This window comes from Diceros bicornis, chromosome 17 (assembly GCF_020826845.1).
Source record: "Diceros bicornis minor isolate mBicDic1 chromosome 17, mDicBic1.mat.cur, whole genome shotgun sequence".
Classification (NCBI taxonomy): domain Eukaryota; kingdom Metazoa; phylum Chordata; class Mammalia; order Perissodactyla; family Rhinocerotidae; genus Diceros; species Diceros bicornis.
Genome location: NC_080756.1, coordinates 44,600,407 through 44,622,401, shown reverse-complemented (window position 1 = coordinate 44,622,401; position 21,995 = coordinate 44,600,407). Strand labels below are relative to the sequence as shown.

At 36.6% G+C, this 21,995-nt stretch overlaps 1 long non-coding RNA gene across 1 annotated transcript in view; it reads right to left on the bottom strand.

Annotated features, from left to right (window-relative positions):
• Nucleotides 1-10,522: 10,522 nt before the first annotated feature.
• The window catches only part of LOC131416273 (uncharacterized), a 34,153-nt gene continuing 22,680 nt past the window's right edge, over nt 10,523-21,995 (bottom strand). The window contains exon 2 of the long non-coding RNA XR_009222571.1: nt 10,523-12,584. This is a non-coding gene — a long non-coding RNA (uncharacterized LOC131416273). The remainder of the gene's footprint in view (nt 12,585-21,995) is intronic.

Genomic DNA, 21,995 nt, shown 5'->3' with positions numbered 1-21,995 from the left:
GTAACCGGTCTCAAAGAGGGAAAGGGAAAAAACCAGGAATAGCTTCTGCTGAATATTTTAGCTGATGTTATCTCATTCATGTGGCAGACCAGTAACAGGAAAATAAATGACTCTCATCCTTTTGGTAAGCAACTCCAAATTTTCCAGACATAAATCTGCCCTCAGAGTAAGCTATCTAAAAAGATTTTCATGAAGTTAAAGGGCTGGGATGTCTTGATGCCTCCAAAAGGTCAGGGCAAACACATATTTTGGAGGAGGACAGCGTGTGGTTTTTCTTCAGGAAGTTAATTTTTCACTTAGTTTAATTTATACTGTACTGTATGTGTGGTTCCGTAATCACTGCCAAGGGACATGTAAAAATGGCTTAGACAGCAGAGTTGCTTCTGAGCCTGACGGCTGAAGGTAGTGAGTGCTGGTGGCAGTGGTGACCAAATCTGAGATGCAAAATAGGTGCCTTTCCATGAGATTTGAGAACCTGCTTAAGCTAAATTCCTTGATTCTGAGAAATAATAATAATAATAGTCCTAATTCATGGGCTCTCAGGGCCCTTTCTCCTACAGGTCAGAGGAAATATAACCAGACGAGGCTTTGTCTATCATTTCAGCACTGTCGGTGCTGGTCAGCACCCACAGACCCAAACCCTGGTGTGCAGCGGTCCCAGAACTAGCAAAATCATAGAACTTTTTGACCAGAAAAGAGTTCAAGACACGGTAGAGCCCCTTCTCCTATGTATAAATGAATTGCATAAAAATTTGTCCTGCTTTCTCATATTTTCAGAAGTTATATACTATATTAGTTACTGGCCATATATGGAAAATATTTCAAAATAATATTTTAAAATATAGCATGTCTCTTTTAGCTTTGTTCTCAATGAAGGAGAGCAAAACGAGCAGGTGACCACTGTTTGTTGTTAATGACTTTTGTGAAGCTTTTATTATTCCGTATATGGGCCATGCTTTACAATCTTATCAACAAATCTTTGTTTTCTGCCCCAAGACAGCTTTGTACCTAAAATTATCAAAAATTTGGGAGCAGTTTGCCTTAGAAAAGTGAGGTATAATTAAGTAAGGGGGTCTTCTCATTCCTAGTTTTTGTGCCTTCATGTTAATTTTTTTCCTTTTGTCTATTAATATTAATTTTCAATTCATACATTGGTTGTGAGAACTAATGACAAACTAAATGGGAAACAGCACTATAACTAAAATTATATATATATACATACATATACTTAAAATACTATGCTATATTTGATATCTACAAAAGAATATGGGTAACATATATATAAGTGATGAACCATAAAATAAAATAAACATTCATAAATCCACCACACAGCTTAAAAGATAAAATATGACCAATACCTTTGAAGTTAACTGTGTGCACTGAGATCCCATCTCCCTGCTTCCCACCTCACCCCAGCAAGTTAAACACTACCCTAGATTTTGTATTTCTCATTCTTTTATCACATATGTATGTATCATTAAAATAGATTATTTAGTTTTGTTTAACTATATAAACACAGCATAATTAAGTATATAGTCTTTGGGGGCCTGCCTTTTTTCATCTAACGTAATTTTCTTAAGACTCATTTACATTATTGCATATCACATTAATGCATTTGCTTTCACATAATATTTCTGTACATGGATAAACTTCATTTATCCATTCCTTTGTTGATCACTTGGAGAACAATTTGGTGTTACCCTAAAGCTGAGTATGCACATATCCTGTAACCCAGCAATTTCATTTCTAGGAAAAAAATTCTTATACATTTATGCTAGGAAATACATAAAAATATGTTTATAGTAGAATGTTTATAAGAGTTTTATTCCTTAATTATATTATTATTTATAATTAATCTTTAACATTTATATGCCATTGTTTCAGCCAGCAGGATCAATAGTGTGAATAAGAGGGCAAAGAAGGGTTGTAGAGATGCCTTGCAGATAAAAAGGATTATTAGTTCAATGTTATCTAAATTATTTAACATTCAACATTCAATAAATATTTTTTGAGTACTCTCGTGTATCAAGCACTGTTCTATTTACAGGGGATATAACAGTGAATGAAATAGATGAAGTGGCTGCTTTCATAGGACCTTCATTCTGCTGTGGAATATAGAGATTGAACACATAAATAAATAGCATGATGTTAGGTAGTGGTAGCACTGCAGATAAAAACAGAGTAAAATAAAAGGAGAATAGTGGGTCTTCTAGTCTAGATGGTATGGGCAAGGTGTGCCTCTCTGAAGAAGTGGCATTTGAACAGAAACTTCAGTGAAGGCAGGAAAGAGGTCTTGCATATATCTCAAGGAAGAACATTCTTGGCAGAACTGCAAAGACCCTAAAGTGGGAGTATTTTTATTGGTTTAGAAAAGCAGTAAATATGTCATTGTAGGTAAAATGGAATTAGTAAGAGAAAGAAAGCTTGGACAATGTTGGAGAGTTAGGCCAAGGCCAGCTCACGTATGGATGTATGTCATTTAGTCTAGGTGTCACTGTTGGACTTTCTCATTTAGTCTTGGTGTGAATGAAAGGGAACCATCTGATGATTTTAAACAGAGGAGTTAGTTAAATGAAACATTTTATGTTTTAGGAACATCATATTGGGTAATCAGTGGAAAAAGCCTGTAGCAGGGCAAGAGTAGAGGCAGGGGGACCTCTTGGATAGGAGTGATTGTCATTCAGATGAGAGAGGAAGGTGCCTTAGGCTAGGTGGTAGCAGTGGAGCCCGGTAAGAAATGATCAGATAAGGGATATATTTTCAAAGTGGAGCCCAAAGGATTTGCTCATAGATTTCTTATAAATATGTGAGAGGAAGAAGCCAAGAATGACTCCAATGTTTCTGTTTTGAGCAAGTGAGTTAAAGATGATGCCATATATAGAGACGGAGAGTGATGAAGTAGGGGCAGGTTTGGGTGGAAAAAGCAAATGTTTCGTTTTGGGCATATTAAGTATGAGATATCTATTAGGCATCCAAGTGGGGTGAGCAGTCAGGTAAATATTAGATACATTAGTCTGGAGTTCAGGGTAGAGCTCAGGGATGGAGATTTAAATTTATATTTAGAAGTCAACAATAGAATTGATTATTTAAAGTAACGGAATTAGATGAGATCACCGAAGTGGTTAATACAGACAAAGAAGAAGAAAAGAGGGATGAAGATGAGCCCTGCTGTGGCTGATTGCATTCAAGGCCCCACATGTGTTCCCTTCCCTCCACTCATGTTCATTGCCATGTAATTGGGCTATCCCATCCTGACTCTGGGCTCAGCCCTGAAAGTTGCCTTGGCCTATGGGATGCTAGCAGTTGTGATACAAGCAGAGGCTTGAAAAACTACTTGTACATTTCTGCTGTGCTCTTACATTCCACCCTTACCATGAGAAGATATGCCCAGGTCCCTCTGGTCCCAGAAGAAAGACGGGAGAGACAGATTTAATCCAAGGTGCATGAGTGAGCCCAGCTGAGCCCAGTCTGTTAGTTGAACCCACAGACATATGAGATACGTGTCTATTATTGATTGACACTGAGTTTTAGAGTGGTGTTTTATGAGCATTATTATAGCAATATATTTGGGATACTCCAATATTTAGAGGTCTGGACCAGGAGGAAGGTTTCAAAGAATACTGAAGGAACTATTGAGAAAAACCAGAAGCAAATGGTGTCCAGAAACCCAAGAGACAAATGTGTTTTAAGAAGGGGGAAGTAATCAACTATGACAAATGCAATGAGAGTTCATGTAAAATGAAGACTGAAAATTGATCATTATATTTGGCAAAAGGATTTTATTAAACCTTTGGTAAGAGTGATGGTAAGAAAAGTCTAATCTAAGTAAGTTCTAGGGAGAATGGTAGGTGAGGAAGTTGAGATAAACAAGATTAGTGATATTGCTTTAAAGGGCGGTGGAGAACTGAGGTCAAGGTCAGAAGAGATTGTGAGTCAGGAGAGAGTTTTTGTTTTTCTATGGGCTATGTTACAGATTGTTTATATGTGGATAGGAATGATCTAGTTCAAGGGGGAATAAAATAGATGATGCAGGAGAAAACAGGGATAATTAGAACAGCAGAGACCTTGAGTAGGTAGGTTGGAATAAGATCTAGTGAACAAAAGATGGAGTTGCCCTTAGACAGGAGAATGGGCAATTCATTTGTAGTTACAAGTATGAAGGCAAAGTCTAGGAGGCATTTGGGTGAAGCTTGGCGGGTAGACTTGCAGTGGAAGGATGAAGATTTATTCTGAGTGCTTATCTTTCTTATTAATGAATTAAGAAGTTGTCAGCCGAGAGTGAGGAAGAGCAGTAGAGTAGACAGAATTCTAAGATGACTCCCCGTGATCCTTACTCTTGCATAATACTCTCCCCTTTGAGCATGGGTGGAACCCATGATTTGAAGAAATAACACTCCTGTGATTACTTTATGTTAAATGGCAAAAGGGGGAGTATTCTGAATGGACCTGACCTAATGAGTTTAGCCCCTTCAAAGCAGAATTTTCTCCATTTTTGTCTCAGAAGAGGAAATCAGAGGGATGTACTCTGGCCAGCCTCAAAGAAAGCAAACATTCATTTTGTGAACTGCCTATGGGGGCCACATGGCAAGGAACTGTGGGTAGCTTCTAGGAGCTGAGAGTGGTCCCTGGCTGATAGTCAGCACTAAAATGGGACCTTCATCCTACCACTGCAAGGAAATGAATTCTGCCAACATCCAGGGAGATTGGAAGACGCCCCCAGCCTTGAGTGAGAACTGCAGCCCTGGCCAACACCTTGAGATCAGCCTGGTGAAATCTTGAGCAGAGAATCCAGCCACACCACACCTGGACTTTTGATTATAAAACAGTGAGATAATAAATTTGTGTTGTTTTAAGCCACTAAGTTTGTGGTAATTTGTTATACAGCCGTAGAAAACTAGTATAGGGTGTCAGAGGTTTGAATACAAAGGAAAGGGCATCCCAGAGAATGAAGAGTGAACGGACTGCGCAACACAGGATTGCTGGGCAGCGTGGAGGACCCGTTTGAAGTTTGCAGTCATGAATTTAAAGTGAGACCTATCATAATTGGAAACTTGAATAGAGGCAAAGAATAGGTTTGGTGTTAGATTTAACTCAGATTGTGGATTGACCAGTTAAACACGCGTAAGGAGACGTTATATGCAAAGGAGTGATTACTGCTTTAGACCAAGACGTCCAACAAGGGACAGGAGGGCAGTGAGGGCAAAAAGAGTGTAATACACAGTGAAAACTCAAGTCCAACGGGCTGAACGTCCCAGTGGGGTTTAAGACTTGTAGGAAAGGGATACTTGTGGGAGTAAGCTGAAAAGTGGGAGTTTGCAATTGTAAATTACTTGGCGCTTAGATTTCATTTTGATTAGATCCTTTGTCCAAGCTTACATCACTTATTGGTGTCCTGAGTTTTGACCAAAGTGTACACTAAGCAGACTTCTTTGCCCCTGAGCCTCCCCTGTCTGAGTGCTGTTTCATCATTTATGAGTCCCCTCCCCCAACGTTTGGGATATGTTTCTCTGAGATTCATCCTCTTCTCGAACATGGAAGACTTCTTTCAGGAAAGGCTTGATTATTAGTCACTTGTACCTCACTGTGGATATTAGCAATCCAAATTTTCTTCACAATTTTGGAATAAAGCTTTTGCCTTTGATAAAGAAAATTTTGATCTCATAAGTTTAGAGAAAGAAGATATTTTTGTTTTCTGAAAACCAGAATACCTTCTGGTTCCTCTAAAATGGGGGCCAGCAAACTAGAGCCTATGGGCCAAACCTGTCCCAGCACCTGTTTTTGTAAATAAGGGTTTTTGGAACACAGCCACAGCCATTTGTTTCCATGTGGTCCAAGGCTGCTTTTGCACTCCCACGGCAGAGTTGAATAGTTGCAAAGACCATATGGCACACAAAGTCTAAATTTACAAACAGGTCTTTTTCAGGAAAAGTTACTGACCTATGCCCTAATATCACCTTGCACATGCCCGTTGGGTTTTATCATTCCTTCTCAGCCTCCGTGTTATAAATTTCTAGAAGTGGAGGAATAGGAGGAAGATCAAAAAATAAAAGAGAAAAGCATAGTATAGAAGTACTAAATGTTTTTGCCCGTAACTTTGGATAAGGTGAGGGAAACCAAAGCAAAGCACCTGTGGGCATCTGAACAATTGTACTCTTTCTTCTATTCTGTGCTTTATGAGAAGAGAAAGAATTGAAATTTGTGCAACAAAGAGTAATGCAATCACAACACTCTGGTATGTTCTGGCATGCCTTTGTGATCTGGGATACTGCTAAGGTTTGTTAACCCTTTGTGTAGGGGAGACAGAATTTTGTTTTTTCAGAAATTTATGTCTCACTGGTGACCCAGTGAGTGGCAAAATATAATTCTCTTGTATTTATACCTTATAGATATAATTTTTTTTCTGTTTCTATTGAACCACGAGTTTGAAGCATTGAGAGGAGCTAATTTTATGTTTCCTATGATAAGAATTTAAACACTAAAGAGATTCTCCTTAAGCTGGCCTGAGGCCAGCCCAAAACTATACAGAAAAACCTCAGTCATATCACAGAAGAATTCCAGTTGCTATCATCTTTCTTAAAATAAAGCAAAAGATAGAGAAATATAATTACTGTTAGTATTACTTTTCTTCTCTACTTTTCTGAATCAGTCTTACTAGAGATTTTTAAATATTTTACTAGTATCTTCAGAGAAACACCATTTTAGTTTTCATGATCAACTCCATTGGTTTTTGTTTTATTTGGCTGTTTATCTCTCATTTTCTGAATTTCTGATCTGAGTCTTTATGATTTCCTTTCTCTAACTTTGGGTTTACTAGGCTATCTCTCTGAATTTATTGTGTTGAATATTTTGTTGAGTTTACACAGCAGATGGTCAATGGTCATGAATGTTCCCTGTATGCTTGAAAATAACGTATAGCCTCTCTTTGTTGGTGACAGAGTAAAAAATTTAACAATTTTCATTATATATATATCAATTGTGGTTTGAAGGTTAATCACTATATTTATATTATTTTAGTGATTCCTTTCAAATTTTTGAATGTACGTTTAAGCCTAAAGTTATTTATTCTCTCTCCATTCTATTCCAAAATAACGAAAAATCCTTAAATATTTTAACTCCAATATTCCCCCCTTCCATCTTCTATGTTTCTGTCCAGCATTTCAATTTCACCTTGTTTTCTGAACTCCACAAAACTAACTTTTGTTTTACAGTCAAAGGTAGAAGCTTCTGTTTTTTTCTGTAGTCTTTCATTCTGTGAAAGTTGGGAATCTTCCATGCTTTCTCTTTCTTTTTTTTCCTTTCATTTATCCTCATATAAAGTCAAAATCACTCTTGATTTTATTTCTTCATATCTCTTGAATATATTTCTTTTTCTCCACTGTCACTTCTCCCTCTTCGACACCAGTAAAGGCTACCAATATCTCTGGCCTGGACCACAGTCGAGATTCCTCACTGGTCGCCTGCCTCCAGTCTTGCCCCTTTCTAACCCACAAGCAACCAGAGTGGTACTTCATAACACGAACATGACTTCTTGCTTAAAACCGTCCAGAGATTCCCACTGCTTTCAGAAAAATCTAAAGTCTTTAGCATGGCTTAACATGATGTTATCTCCATTTCTACAGCCTTGTTTCTATCCGCCTCTTCTTTTGTTCACTCTGTTTCTTGTTGTTCTGGGCATCTTGCAGTTTCCTGAGCACAGCAGGTTCTTCCCTCTCTGGGCTGCTACATGAGTAGTTCCTTCTAACTGGAGCACACTTGTCTGTTTTTGCTTGGCTAATTTTTATTCATTCTTCAGACCTCAGCTTTGAAGTCATTCTTTTAGGAATACCATTCTGAAGTAACTTCTAATCTAGGTGTCATCTTCTCTGTAGTTGTTTAGTATTATACCACCTCTTAGCAGCCTTTGGCTGACTTCGCTATAATTGTTTTTTAAAATTTTCTGTCTTTCCTGGTAGATACCAAAATCAGTGATGGCAGGAATCAGATCTGTAACGCTTGACATATAAAATCACTTAATAAATATTTGGTTAATTAATATTGAATGGATTTTTTTTGTGTGTGTGAGGAAGATTAACCCTGAGCTAACATCTGTTGCCAATCCTCCTCTTTTTGCTGAGGAAGACTGGCCCTAGGCTAACATCCGTGCCCATCTTCCTCTCCTTGATATGTGGGATGCCGCCACAGCATGGCTTGATAAGCTGTGCATAGGTCCGTGCCCGGGATCCAAATCCAAGGACCCCGGGCCACTGAAGCAGAGCACGCAAGCTCAACCACTATGCCACTGGGCCGGCCCAGAATGGATCTTTGAAAGCATAAATTATTAAATATAGGTGTTATGCTGGTAATATGCTTATATTGGAAAAACTTTTACTGAGAAATGCACTGGGAAATTACTCTAAATGGGCATTTGGTAAAGGGTGGGTTTATCTTACATCCTTCAAAGGGGACAAAATGGAAACTTCACAAGCCAATAAGGTGGCTAGGTAACCTGCGAGCTAGCTAATGACCCTAAACAGAGAGCACAGCACATTTTCTACAGTGATACAGTTGGCAAGAGAAGGTTGAGAGCTATAGCAAAAGATACGGAAAATTGTAGGCGACTCTTCCCTCTGGAACTCAGGGAATGTGTGATCTTGAGATAAATCACTTAATCTCTTGATGTCTCATTTTAACTATTGAGTGTATAATGAATGATTATTCTTAACTACTGCATGGGGTATTGTGAGACTTAATTTGCTAATGTTTAGAGAGTGCTTCAGAATGTCTGATTAAAAGTATGAAGTATCATCATTATTATACTATAAAAGAGTATGTGAAATTTTATTTTAATTTCATAAATATGAAATTATACCTTTCTACTTTCACTTAAAATGTTCTGAAATTCATACACGTAAATTGGTGCTTGTTTAAATCTAGATTCTCCAGGCACTGATGTTAGCTGTTCTTATTACTGCCTATAGACCTCGTCTGCATTTCTATTGTCCAGAAAGTTCACAAGACTTTGGCTAAAATAGACTGGAAAGATCACAACTCCTTTTTGCTAAATTATTGCCCATATAAGTCAAGAATGGTGTGTTATGATTACTTTTTCTTTCTTTTCAACCTTTTATTTTTTTGATGAATAATTATCTCATTTCTAAATGTGATTAGCTTTCTATATATGGCAATATTATTTCTACGCTTTTAAATATCTTCTCAACTACAATTTTGTGCCCAGTCGGTGAAAGTCTACAAGTTCAATTATTTTTCTGGGAGCTCCATGCCCCGTGTTTCCCTGTCCAGGTCGCTCTGCATGCCTGCTGCAGACCTTGGGAATTCAGTGTGACACTCTTGTGGTGCTTCCATTATTTCCTACATGCATTGCTTTCATGTTTCTTGGTTTCCTATCTGTTCCTCTAGAATCTTCCTTAGAAATCTGTATGGAAGAAATTTTGGTAATATTGCCTGTCTAAAAATGTCATCATTTTGTCTAAACTCTTAATTGATAGTTTGAATATAGGATTCTGGCATGAAGTAATCTGCACTCAAAATGTTACAGAATTTCTCCATTTTCTTCTAGTTTCAGTGTTGCCATTTTTATTTCTGATCTTTCATACTTTTTTTTTCCTGGATGGTTTAGGATCTTCTTTTTGCCCTCCATGTTATGAAATTGCATGATGATGCATATGGGTAATATTTTGTTGTTTATTGTCTTTGGCACTTAATCTGGCAAGTTATATCTTTTAGTTCTATAAATTTTATGTATTGTTTCTTTGAATTATTGCTCTTTTTATAATTTCTTTTCTTTCTTTGTTTTTTTTTTTTTTTTTTTCTGTCTGAAGTTCTTGTGGCTGGATATTGGAACCTCTGGACCTATTCTCTAATATTCTTATCTCTCCCCTCATATATTCCATCACTTGGTATTTTTTGGTAAGGAAGAGTGGCCTTGAGCTAAGATCTGTTGCCAATCTTCCTTTTTTTGATTGAGGAAGATTGTCCCTGAGCTAACATCTGTGCCAATCTTCCTCTATTTTGTATGTGGGATGCCGCCACAGCATGGCTTGATGAGCAGGGTGTAGGTCTGCTCCGGGATCTGAACTGTTGGCCACTGAAGCAGAGTGCGTGAACTTAATTACTGTGCCACCAGGCCGGCCCCATCACTTTGGCTTTTGCTCTTCATTCTGAATAGTTTACCCATGTTATCCAACTCTAACTTCTTTTTTTTAATTTTAGTAACTGAATTGAATACAGAAGAAATATACAAGTTTTGTCTGGTGTTTATTATGACATTTTGTTATTTAATGATTACATTAACTTTTCTTAGGATATTAAATATATATGTATGTGTGTTGTTTTGTATACACACACACACATATATACATATACATATGTATATATGCTGTACACTTTGTATGGTATATACTAATCTCAAATTTTTTATTCTCAAAAACCCTTTGCATTATTAAAGACTATTGAGGATCCCAAAGAGCTTTTATTTATGTAGGCTATCTATTAATATTTAACATATTAGGAAGTAAAGTGGAGCAGTATTTAAAATATTTATTTATTCAAAAATATCAATAATAAACAATACATGTTAACACAAATATTATTTATAAAGCACAACTGTATTTTCTAAAATAAAAATAATACAGTGAGAATAGTATATATATATATTTGCAAATCTCTTTAATATCCAGCTAAATATAAGATAGCTGGATTCTCATAGCTACTTCTATATGCAATATGTTGTGATATTACATATTGTGTAACCTCTGAAAAACTTTACACTCATGAGAATATGAGAGCGAATAAGGAAAATAATGTCTTACTATTATTATGAAAAGAGTTTTGACCTTACAGACCTCCTGAAAAGGCCTTGGGGACTCCCTGGGAACTCCAGATCACATGGTTTAAGAACTGCTGCTGTATGTACAAACACACTCATGTGTGCATGCACACATACCCTAAGAATTATTTTAAAGTTACCTTGTTTCCTTTGTTTTTTTTCCCTCTAGATTTTCTTTTGCAGCTCTCCTTTTTTTTTTTTTTTTGTTTTGGTCTCTCTTGTTTTACGCTAGAGGCTTTTTTCAAACATCTGATAACAGTCAGTCGAGAGTTCACATTTAAGGGTAAACTACTGAAATCCTGTTTGGACACCGTGTTTGGGGAAAGATTTGTCAACTAGTTAAGTTCATCCTAGGGCAGTGGCTCTCAACCCTATTAGATACAATGACCTCTTTTTTTTTTAAAGCAAATATTTTATAAATCTGCTTTTACTACCCTGACATGGAAAGCATAGTTAGTATAACTTTACCTATCAACACATATAATTTCACCAATAACAATGTGATGTCATAACTATAACGTAAAAAGGAAATAGCGAAAAGTAATTCATAATAAAATAATGTATATTTCAGCGTGTAAACCATCAGGCATGGCTACCCTACACTTCCCTGTGGACGTAATGAGGTAGTTGACTGCTTGCACATACTTGTAGAATCTCTAAAGGTGACAGCTTTACATACAGCCTGATACAATTGTGTTGGTGAGCAGTATTGACATCTTAAATACCATGAGCATTAATGTTCTTGGTGATGTGATTTTACGAAATAGTGAAAAACTCTTGGTTAAACTCCAAACCAAACAATATGCCATCTTGCTTCAATTTACAATTGCGTCCTTGAAAAATTCGGTCTATGTTAAGGCCATGCCAAAATACATTGTGTCTATATGCAAAAAAGTGTATTGTTTATATGCAAAATGCAGTTAGGTCCTAGATTCACATAGCTTTAAACATTTTTTCTTTTCCCTACGTGATTGTCTGCTGTAATATCCGAAAGTCTTTAGGGATGTGGGATAATTCTTCACTGGGAGGGAGTTTCATACATAGGAGGATGTCTGGAATCTGAGACTCTAACCCATTAAATGCCAGTAGTGTTCTTCCAATTGTTTCAACAACCTACAAATTTCCAACTCACCACTCCTCCAGGAATTCCCGCTCTGGGGTGATCCAATCAAGAGCCAGAATTGTGTCTGGAGAACCTTAAAGCCTGAGTCACCCAACAGTTACTTCCTTTGTTTACAAATCAGCCCCTCACTCCCTCTGAGACTTGTGTGCCTGGCCCTGAAACTCTCTGGTTCCAAGTCTTTGGAGAATGGGAGCTGAGAATGGCTGACTGTCTGGGTGGAGGTTAGTGTTTGAGAGGTCTGGATGCTAGAGAAGTGGTCAGGATTTACTTAAATGCCCAACTGTTTTTATATAAACTTTCAGACATCTCTCTGCTTATAAGCCCTTATGGCTCCTGCCTTTTGTTACACTTGGCACTTTCCAGTGTTCTGCAAGGAAAACTGGCTTCTTTCTCCTCACTCTCCTTCTGTAGGCACACAGTCTTAGTTTCCTCTGATCTTCTTAGTCGGTTAGCTCTTCTCCATTTACTTTCATTTTCAAAAAAATTGTTGACCTCTCTTGTCTGCTGTTGTCTTTTCTCTGAGTCTCCTCCTTGAAGTTTTAAAGATTTTTATTCCTTTACGCTTTGGGAAGGTCATGAAGTTTAAGAAACAGCATTTAATCAACCATGTTGAATTGGAAGTCCCCTGTACTAATTCTGTAATTAGAAAAATAAACATTGTTAAGACCTGACTGAGACAAAGGATTTATGAAAAGGTAAGCCTAAGAGACTTTTAAACTATTTCTCCGCATTCTCAAATATCACAAAGCTATATGTCTTGACCACATCATCACTGTCTCTATTCTATTAGAAGTGTCTTTTTAATAGAACTATGCCTTAAAATTACTATTTAAGTTTTCACAGACAGCTGATAAAAGACAACGGCCCTTTGTGGAATGTCTCTGCATTGTCGTAAAGACCGCTATCACGGCATTAATTCATTCCATTGATTGTTGTCTACTTAATTATGTTTTTTTTTTTATGCAGGGACAAGAAAACTTTGTACTGGTAAAAAGAAACTTACAATTTTCCTTGTGGTTTTTTTTTTGTTCTGAAGAAAGAAAGTTTAAAGATTGGTTTTGAACTTAAGTTTCTATATATTTCCTAAATCAGGATATTTTGAAATAGAATATTTCCCTGACTTTTACCCTTTATATTTTATGGACTTTCTTTTGTCTTTTTCCATACATTTTGTAAACTGCAGGAAATTCCACCATTAGAAGTAAGAGGTAATTCAAATAAATCAATAAAAATAATAAATAACTAAAATTCTGAAATAGTATGCAATGTTAAAAGACAGGTAAACAGAATGTATTTAAAGTAAAAATAAAATTATTCTTATCATTATGATTACTAATTGTACACAAATGGGACACAATCTTATTGATAATTGGAAATATTGTTATTTGCTACGTGCCTCATCTTCTATTATCTCTCTAATAATTTTCTGCTCACATTAGGAGTGAAGTAGCTACAATTAGTTTTGACCTCAGCAGTTCCTCCTCTTCTTTAGGCCCAGTCTTTGCTTTGTTCCGTCTCTGACTGTTGTTCCCTACTCCCAGCCATCTGGATATTTTGTGAAATCAATAGGGAGGTAAGTATATTTCAGCACTCTGCATGACTCTCATGAAATACAAAGGAATAAAGTATTTTTACACATACAGTGTACCATATTGACTAGAAAAAAATCCAGTCAAATTTAAGAAGAAAATAGTATATAGGCACAAAAGCTTTGCTGATCTTGAAACCAGTAGAATTATGGGATACTACAAATGTTCTTCCAGTTAGTGGAAGATTTTGTCCAAAAAGATCCTATCTCTTAATTCTTCTCTACTTGATCTAGAAAGAAACAAAATATGAAATTATACACATATTTCATGCTCACATATCTTTATCTAAAATCAGGAAAATGTACTTCCTTTATGGGGTACTTCATTATGCCAATAATGTGCCTTGCTGTTTTACAGTGCATTACTTTTTTATCTACATAATACCAATACAATCTAGAATAACATTTCAAATATTAATCAAGTTATTTTACTTTTATTATGTCGAAAGATTAAGAATGTAATGCTTACCAAATTGACCGTCATTATAAACAAAAGAAAATATACAACTCAATAGCAAAAAAGCAAACTATCCAATTAAAAAATGGGCAGAAGGGGGCCGGCCCGGTGGCGCAGGCAGTTGAGTGTGAGCGCTCTGCTGTGGTGGCCCGAGATTCACCGGTTTGGATCCCGGGCACGCACCGGCGCACTGCTTGGCAAGCCATGCTGTGGCGGCAGCCCATATAAAGTGGAGGAAGATGGGCATGGATATTAGCCCAGGGCCAGTCTTCCTCAGCAAAAAAGAGGAGGATTGGCAGATGTTAGCTCTGGGCCCATCTTCCTCACCAAAAAAAAAAAAAAAAAAAAAAATGGGCAGAAGATCTGAATAGACATTTTTCCAAAGAAGCCATATAGATGACCAACAGGTAGATGAAAAGATGCTCTCCATCATCAATTATGAAGCAAATGCAATTCAAAACCACAATGAAATATCACCTCACACCTGTTAGAATGGCTATTATAAAAAAGACTAGAAATAATAAGTGCTGGTGGGGATGTGGAGAAAGGAAACCCTTGTACACTGTTGGTAGGAATGTAAACTGATGCAGCCACTATGGAAAACAGTAGGGAGGTTCCTCAAAATATTAAAAATAGAACACCATATGATCCAGTAATTCCACTTCTGGGTGTTTATCTGAAGAAAATGAAAATACTAATTCGAAAAGGTATATGCACTCCCATGTTCATTGGAGCATTATTTACAATAGCCAAGATATGGAAACAACCTAAGTGTCCATGCGTGGATAAATGGATAAAGAAATTGTGGTATATATATATATATATATATATATATACACAATAGAATATTATTCAGCTATAAAAAAGAATGAAATTTGCCATTTGTAACAATATAGATGGACCTCGAGGGCATTGTGCTAAGTAAAATAAGTCAGAGAAAGACAAATATTGTATGATCTCTTTTATATGTGAAATCTAAAAAAAAATAAAATAAAATAAAAACCCCACAAGTTCATAGATACAGAGAACAGATTGGTGGCTGCCAGAGGCAGGAGGTGGGGGGTGGGAGAAATAGGTGAATTATTTTTTTGTTTTAGTTTAAATAAATTGAATTAAACAAATCTTATAACATAGCTACGGGAAAGCACTTAATTGAAAAGCATAAAAACTGTTACTCTAGAATTCTGCCAGAATAAAATCTTGCTTGATTATAACCCCAGAAAATTCACCCCCCAAATACTGACCTGAATGATTCTATAATTTAAAATTTTTAGATATTTTTTAAAATAAATATTTAGCACCATACCACTTTTTTATTTTAAAGTTAAATATCTATGTTAGTTCTGTGCAACAAAGCTGGTCTAAATTCTTATTTTTGCACCATCTAGGGAAATGCGTCAAAACAAAAAGTCCCTAAAGATTTTTGCATTTATTAAAAGGGACATTTAAGGTATGTCAAAGGATGATGAGACCATCATTTAGTATCCAATATCAAAAGGCAAAGCTGAATTTTTTGCTCACTATTGTAAGGGAGCTATGCTTGGATCAGGCAAAACCTCTCCAGTAGAGTAAACTACTGATCTTATGAAGGGTTTTAGGGAAGCTTGGAGTTCAGGAATTAGCAGATGTTCAAAACATGAGTGCGTTGATGTCATCTGTAGAATTATGGTTACTTGGGTGTGACTACCGCTGTTTGGTTGGTCCTCAGAGGTGTATTAGTTGGACTGGATTTGTACGTAATTGGCTACTTCAGAAATAAGGACTGTCATTGATTGGCTGGCTTTTAAAGTGTATTCAATAAAGCAAGCTGTTTATTGATTGAATGAATTTAAAATCAGTTCTAGTGGCTTGTTGTTACCATGGCTAAAGAACAATGAGTCTTTTCCTAGAAGTGTGGGAACATTTTAAATTCTCAGTTCCCATTTTTTTTTCCCTCAACCAAAACTGCAGGATAGCATAAGACCTTTCCATTGTTCATTCTTCTTGAAGAGGAGGTTTCATTCTTCTTGAAGAGGAAGTTTCTTCACTTGATAATCTGATTTTCAGTTTGTGTCAATGGGCATAATTTCATAAGTTTTTTCTTTGAATCATTTATTGAAACTCTGGTGGAATAGTGTCTGTGTCGAAGAATTTGAGAAACTGGACAATAAACATTAAATGACTATGAGATAAACAATAATTAGAAGTACTGTAAGAAAGGACCAGAATACACTTCACTACCATAGCCTAACATTTTTTAGGCATGACCAAGAAAACAAGTCCCAATGATTCCCTAGGTAGCCAGGCTGCCTTTTCTTTTTGCTTAGATACAGATTGTCTTATTTCACTTGTACTGTTAATTCAGGTATAACATGAAGTGTTAGCAATGGTTATAGTTGGCCAAAAGAAAGTCCAAAACTGTTCTATTATCTATAACTATAAGTATTATTTTGGTGGTCTGCAATGAAAGCTGTCTACTTTGTGTAGTCATCACTTTGTTCTGAGAATCTTGGGTTAATAGTCAACTTTCATGAACCATCTGCTTCTGGAAGTACTCTGGAGACCCTCAGTTTAGGTCCTCTAATAGGTATTACTTTCCACTCTGCTATTGTCCCTTCCATTTTTTTTCCAGAGGATAGCAGAGGGTGTTGCTAGTTCAGGCTAATTGAGGGATTATGTTTTATTCATCATCATAGACTCAGCATCAGCCCCTGCCTGAAACCGTAAATTAAAAAAAATAATAATCTTTAAAGTATAATTCTAGAATTCCCTCTCTTAATTTTTCAGATGAATTACAACAATATAGTTTGTTTAGTATCAATATTTTTTAGATATTGAAAAATACCTAAGAGATTTACTTCTTCACTAGATTTTTTTTATATGAATTTATCTTTAAATATTACTTAAAGCCCTTCTCAGTAAATCATGATTTCTGAAGTGATGGTTAGCATTACATATTTATTTACTAGGATTAGTATGAGTTGATTATTGGCAAATTTTTATATTACTGTGCTTTGAGTTTTTTGGAAATAACTATTTAGTTTAAAGCTTCTCAAATTATTTAAACAATAATACATTTTAATAAGTAATATTTCATATACTTATCATATGCTAAGGCTCAGAGATACACGAGATGTATCTCTGCATCTTTAGCAAAGATAAAACTGAATAAAAACTTAAAAAAAAGAAGTGCTTAAATTGAATGAATGTTTTTGAATTAGTGAATTTAACTTTTGTAGGTATAAATCCATATGTCTGTAATGCTCTTCCTAACTTTTTGCTTTAATCATTGTGGCTATAACCATATAATCGTACGTTTCTGTCTTTTACCCTGCTTAAAATTTTAGGAATAATTTTTATTTCTAGAAAATAAAACTATAAGATTTAAAGTAACATTTGATCAGTTTTTTTTACATTTACACTCAGTCCAAATATCCTTCCTTGTTACACTGTGAAAGTCCCTGCTGAGTATCAAAATATTTTATCAATGGCTGTTTTATCCATGAGAAGTTTCTCCAGGAAAGCAGAAACCATCATAATTATTCCAACACAGTAATATAGTGAAGTGATTATAGAGGTAAGGGGAGAGCTGAGAAGCCAAACGGGAAATGGTGAGACAATCCACTGATTAGGAACAGGAAGAAGCCACTACTAGAAGGTCAAAGGGAGGATGTGATGTTACAGCCTAGGGGACAGTTTCACTTACAAATGCTTCATCAGTGGGGCTGTGTGGGGGAAGCAGGAGCTGCTGAGGAAATGCAGCTGCTGCCAGAGACAACACTTTAGGCAGACAGGAAGGAGAACCCTGGATTATTCTTTCCTTCTACTCACCAATATTTTGCCGAGGATGCCCATTGGTTTAACTTAGCTAGAAGCCAGCAAATGTGGAATCCTGGGAAATGAAACCTGTAGATGTCAGCCTTCTTGTGAGGGGAGGCTGAGAAATAAATCTTACTGAGAATAGGCCCAGGATCAGCACTAGCCAGCACTCCTCCTGCTACTCAGCATCGATTCTCACCTTTCTATCCACATTTACATCTCATACAACTTCATAATGTGGCATAAGTGAGTCCATTTTAAAAACATGAGTCAACTTTCTACCATAAATAGAAACATGCTGTCAATCTCTCCTAAGGCAAAGACCTTACCACATCCACCCTTTGACCTTTTAATCTCATTCCTGATGGACAGCTCAAGTCACTCAGTGTCTCATGATTAATCTTTAAAAAGGTCCACTAGAGGCCAGAAGGTGCTTCTAAAAGGAGATCATTTATAGTGACAGGAAACCATGACTTTACTCCAGAATTTTAGCATCACAATTCTTCTTCGGGGGTTTTCCAGATGCTTCCTATAGGTTTTTATTTACTACCAACACTTTGAGCATCATCAGTATCTGCTGGATCATAAAGCTTGAGTGGTAAGGCAGTGTGGACCTGCTGGAGAGTCTTTTCCTGCTCCGGCCTCAATCAAAAAGTAGAAACCATAGCTTACTCAGTGAATGGATTAGAGAAACACACAAATGTGTGATGTGTATTGTTCATAACCAGCAAAACATCATATTCTATTCCTCTATGATCAAGTACATCTGAAACTCTTGTTCTTTTAGGAACTGTATTACTCAACCCTGGTTACTGGATTATGATAGATTGCGTTAGTCTTCCCAATTCTTCACCCCTTTCTGTAGGCTTATCCTTTGACTTTGCAGTTTTTGCAGCTAAATACAGGGTGCACTTCTAAAGGAAGATCCCATTTCCTTTACTTCTCCAGAAGTGTTCCTACTTCAGGTACTCCCCAATAAATTCTCTGTATGCAAATCTCCAAAATAGAGTTTCTTTCTCTGAGAAGTCAATCTAAGATGGTTGGTGTCTAGAGTGGTTCAAAGAAGCAAACTATAAAACGAGATTTTGGAACTAAAGCGCTGGAGATAGGTAAAGCAAATGCTGTAGCAGTGCAGTTGCTGAAAATTTCACTGGTGGTGACCTTGTATGAGATAACAGTGCAAGGGGATTCACTGGTGGGTGCAATATCACAGAATCTTGAGAGGCTGAGGGGAGCGCTAATTACAAGGACAATGGAATCAGAGGCTCTCTCTGAGGGCCAGTGAGGCATTCAAAAAAGACAGTGAAGAGTGAGGGTGATTATTCCACAATTGAAGAAGTATGAAAGTTAGAGGACCTCCTTAGTAGCATACAAAGAGACTCATCTTCTGCAGCCAGAGTGCAGAAAACGAGATGAACAGGACTAGGAATTAACTATAACAGTAGCAGAGCTCCTGAGAAGGTTGAATTCTCAACCCTGGACAGTCTACTAATTCTAGGGAAGGAAAAAGTGAGAACCTGAGAATTGAGATTGGGATATCTGGATCAATGCACACATAAAACTTGACTCTCCAGAACCCCCAAACACTTTGTGCTTTAGAAGTGGCCCCATATGTCATGTTAAAGGCCAGTGTTTCCTCTCAACATCGCTTGCTTGAGGTAGATGCAGAAGATTCTGCTTTGCAAGGAAACAAGTACTACGCACCTCAAGATCTACCTTCACTCACCTCTGTCCTGGCTACCAGACCAATAACTAGGGCTGAGGTACAACATAATTTAGCTGAGAAAGTTCTGTGTTTATTAAAGGGAAAGGAATTCAAAAGGAGTGGTAGAGCCTAGCCAACATGCATTAGCAGAAGCTGGGAGAATATATATGTGGTCTGAGGGTGCAGGATCAAGGGAACATGGGAGAAATCACTTAAACTGTGGGCGTGCTTTAAGTCAGGCTGGCAGGCCATGTGAAAGCTGTCAGAGGAGGCTGGAAAATGATGAGGAAACTGTTGTAGGAGGTAGGAAAATGTCAATCCATGAAATCTGGTTGTGTAACGTTCGGAAAGCTTTGGCCTATGATGATCTAGAGAATAGAAAATGGACCTGATCTGCAAGCAGAGTAGTGAAGGATTTCTGGAATCTAAAAGTTGAAAGCTTGACTGTGGTCATGCTGTAGTTGATAAGCGTCTATAAGAAATTTATGAGTCCAGAAGAGAAAGAATTAGTTATATGCCCTATATGTGCAGGGCGTATAGAAAGACCCAAAAAAGAAGGATTTAAAAATGAAATTGTTTCTCATGAATTCAAAGGCAAGACAATTAAGAGGCAGCCTTTAGGAAAAGACCAAATCCAGTGAGTCATGGCTACAAAATGAAGACCGTGTCATGATTGTGGTTATGAACTGAGAGAAAAAGGAAGCTGAGAGTATACGTGAGGTCAAAGAGCTGGTGTGGTTAGAATGAGTGAGAACTGAAAGCCCACAAAGTTTGGTTCTCTCCTCATTGCCCTCATAATCATGTCCAAACTTCTGAATATCACTTATAATGCCCTTCATCAACTTGTTTAAGCTTGGTTCTCTAGCTTCATCTCTCACCATTCTTCCTTTAAACTTTACGCTCCAGTCATACTGAACTCTCTGAAATTTCCCCTATGTGCCATTCCTTTTCACTTATATTGACCTCTGCACTGAGTTTGGACCATTATCTGTCTCTCTTTCCCACTTTCTCACTACTATTTGTTCTTGTCCTACACATTTAAACCAGAGTGATGGAAAATAGATTTTATAATCTGTAATTCTGATAGATTGACCATGGCTTCTTGGAGGGTTAGCTTAAGGAGTGTAAGGACAAGTCTCGGGTTCATTAGATTAGCAACATCCACCATATTGGGAGAATGGTGGCACACATACTATGCATTTTCCATCTGTTGTTGCCTAGATATTGCTCCTTCTCATAATCTTGCCTGATGCTATTCCAGGAATTGGAAAGTGCTTTCTTATGTGCTTGTGTACTATCATTTGCTTAGTTCTCTCATAGCACTCACGTTGCACTATATTTTCTCGTTACTGTATATATTTTCTCATTAATCAGAATTTTACTTGATAAAGAGATGATATCTTGTTTACTGGTATTTTCTCAGTGCCTGACACAGTGCTTTGCACATAGGAGTCAGTACATAAATGCTTGTTAACTTAATGTGCTACTGAATTTGAGAGAGTTAAGAAATAACCAGGCTTTGTTGTTGGATGGATTGTTCATATGTACACAATATCTTCTAGGTAATCAGAAAGTGTAATTTATAGACACATTGTAGCAATCTAATATGTATAGTGCAAGCACAAAGAACATGAATGAGCCATTGGATCTTTTTGTGCCTCTAATTATATTTGCTTGGTGTCTTAAGAGGAACAAGCATAAGTAGCTTAGAGATGCATTTCGAGTACCATTCTCTAATTCATGTCTATGGGTAAAACCCTTAGAAGGCCTGTTCTGGTGAAGATTATATAAATGACTCCATTCCATGAGGGCTAAACAAAGTGTCAACTTCCTAATTAGATATCCTTCTTTCTCTCTTCTTCTTCACGTTTATACCATAACCTTAAATTCAAATATTTTGATCATGTAACTAGCAATAATTTAGAAGTCATGATGTTATTTTAATTTTTTTCCTATCTGATAAACTGAAAAAAAAAGAGAAAAACCTATAAGCTTTATTAAACTAATTAAATTAAATTATTGCAAATAATTAATTAAAAAAATTAAAAATCAAATTCACAGTAAGGAGTGGTTGGTATTACTACCTAGAAAAATTAACTAGATGACCTAGTAATTGCCACTTTGATTTCTTTTTCTTTTTTTATAATTAAAATTATAGTCTCTTGAATCACTCTAATAGTTCTTCAGTTTTTTATATACCAAAAAAGCATACATGCAGACATCTTTATTTTCACTCATTCATTAATTCATAATTAAAAAAATGATACTTTTTGAATGTCTATTGCAATCCAGGCACTCTTCTAAATGCTAGGGATACAGGGACAACAAAACAAAGTATGCTCTCATGGAGTTACATTCTAGGGGTGAGAAATAGAAAATAAACAAATAAATCTATGCTATTACAAGTGGTGAAATGATATGAAAAGTCTGTGATCCACAAGGTGATCCCAGAAGACCTCTCAGAGGAGTTGACTTGAGCGTAGACCCACTGGCTATGAA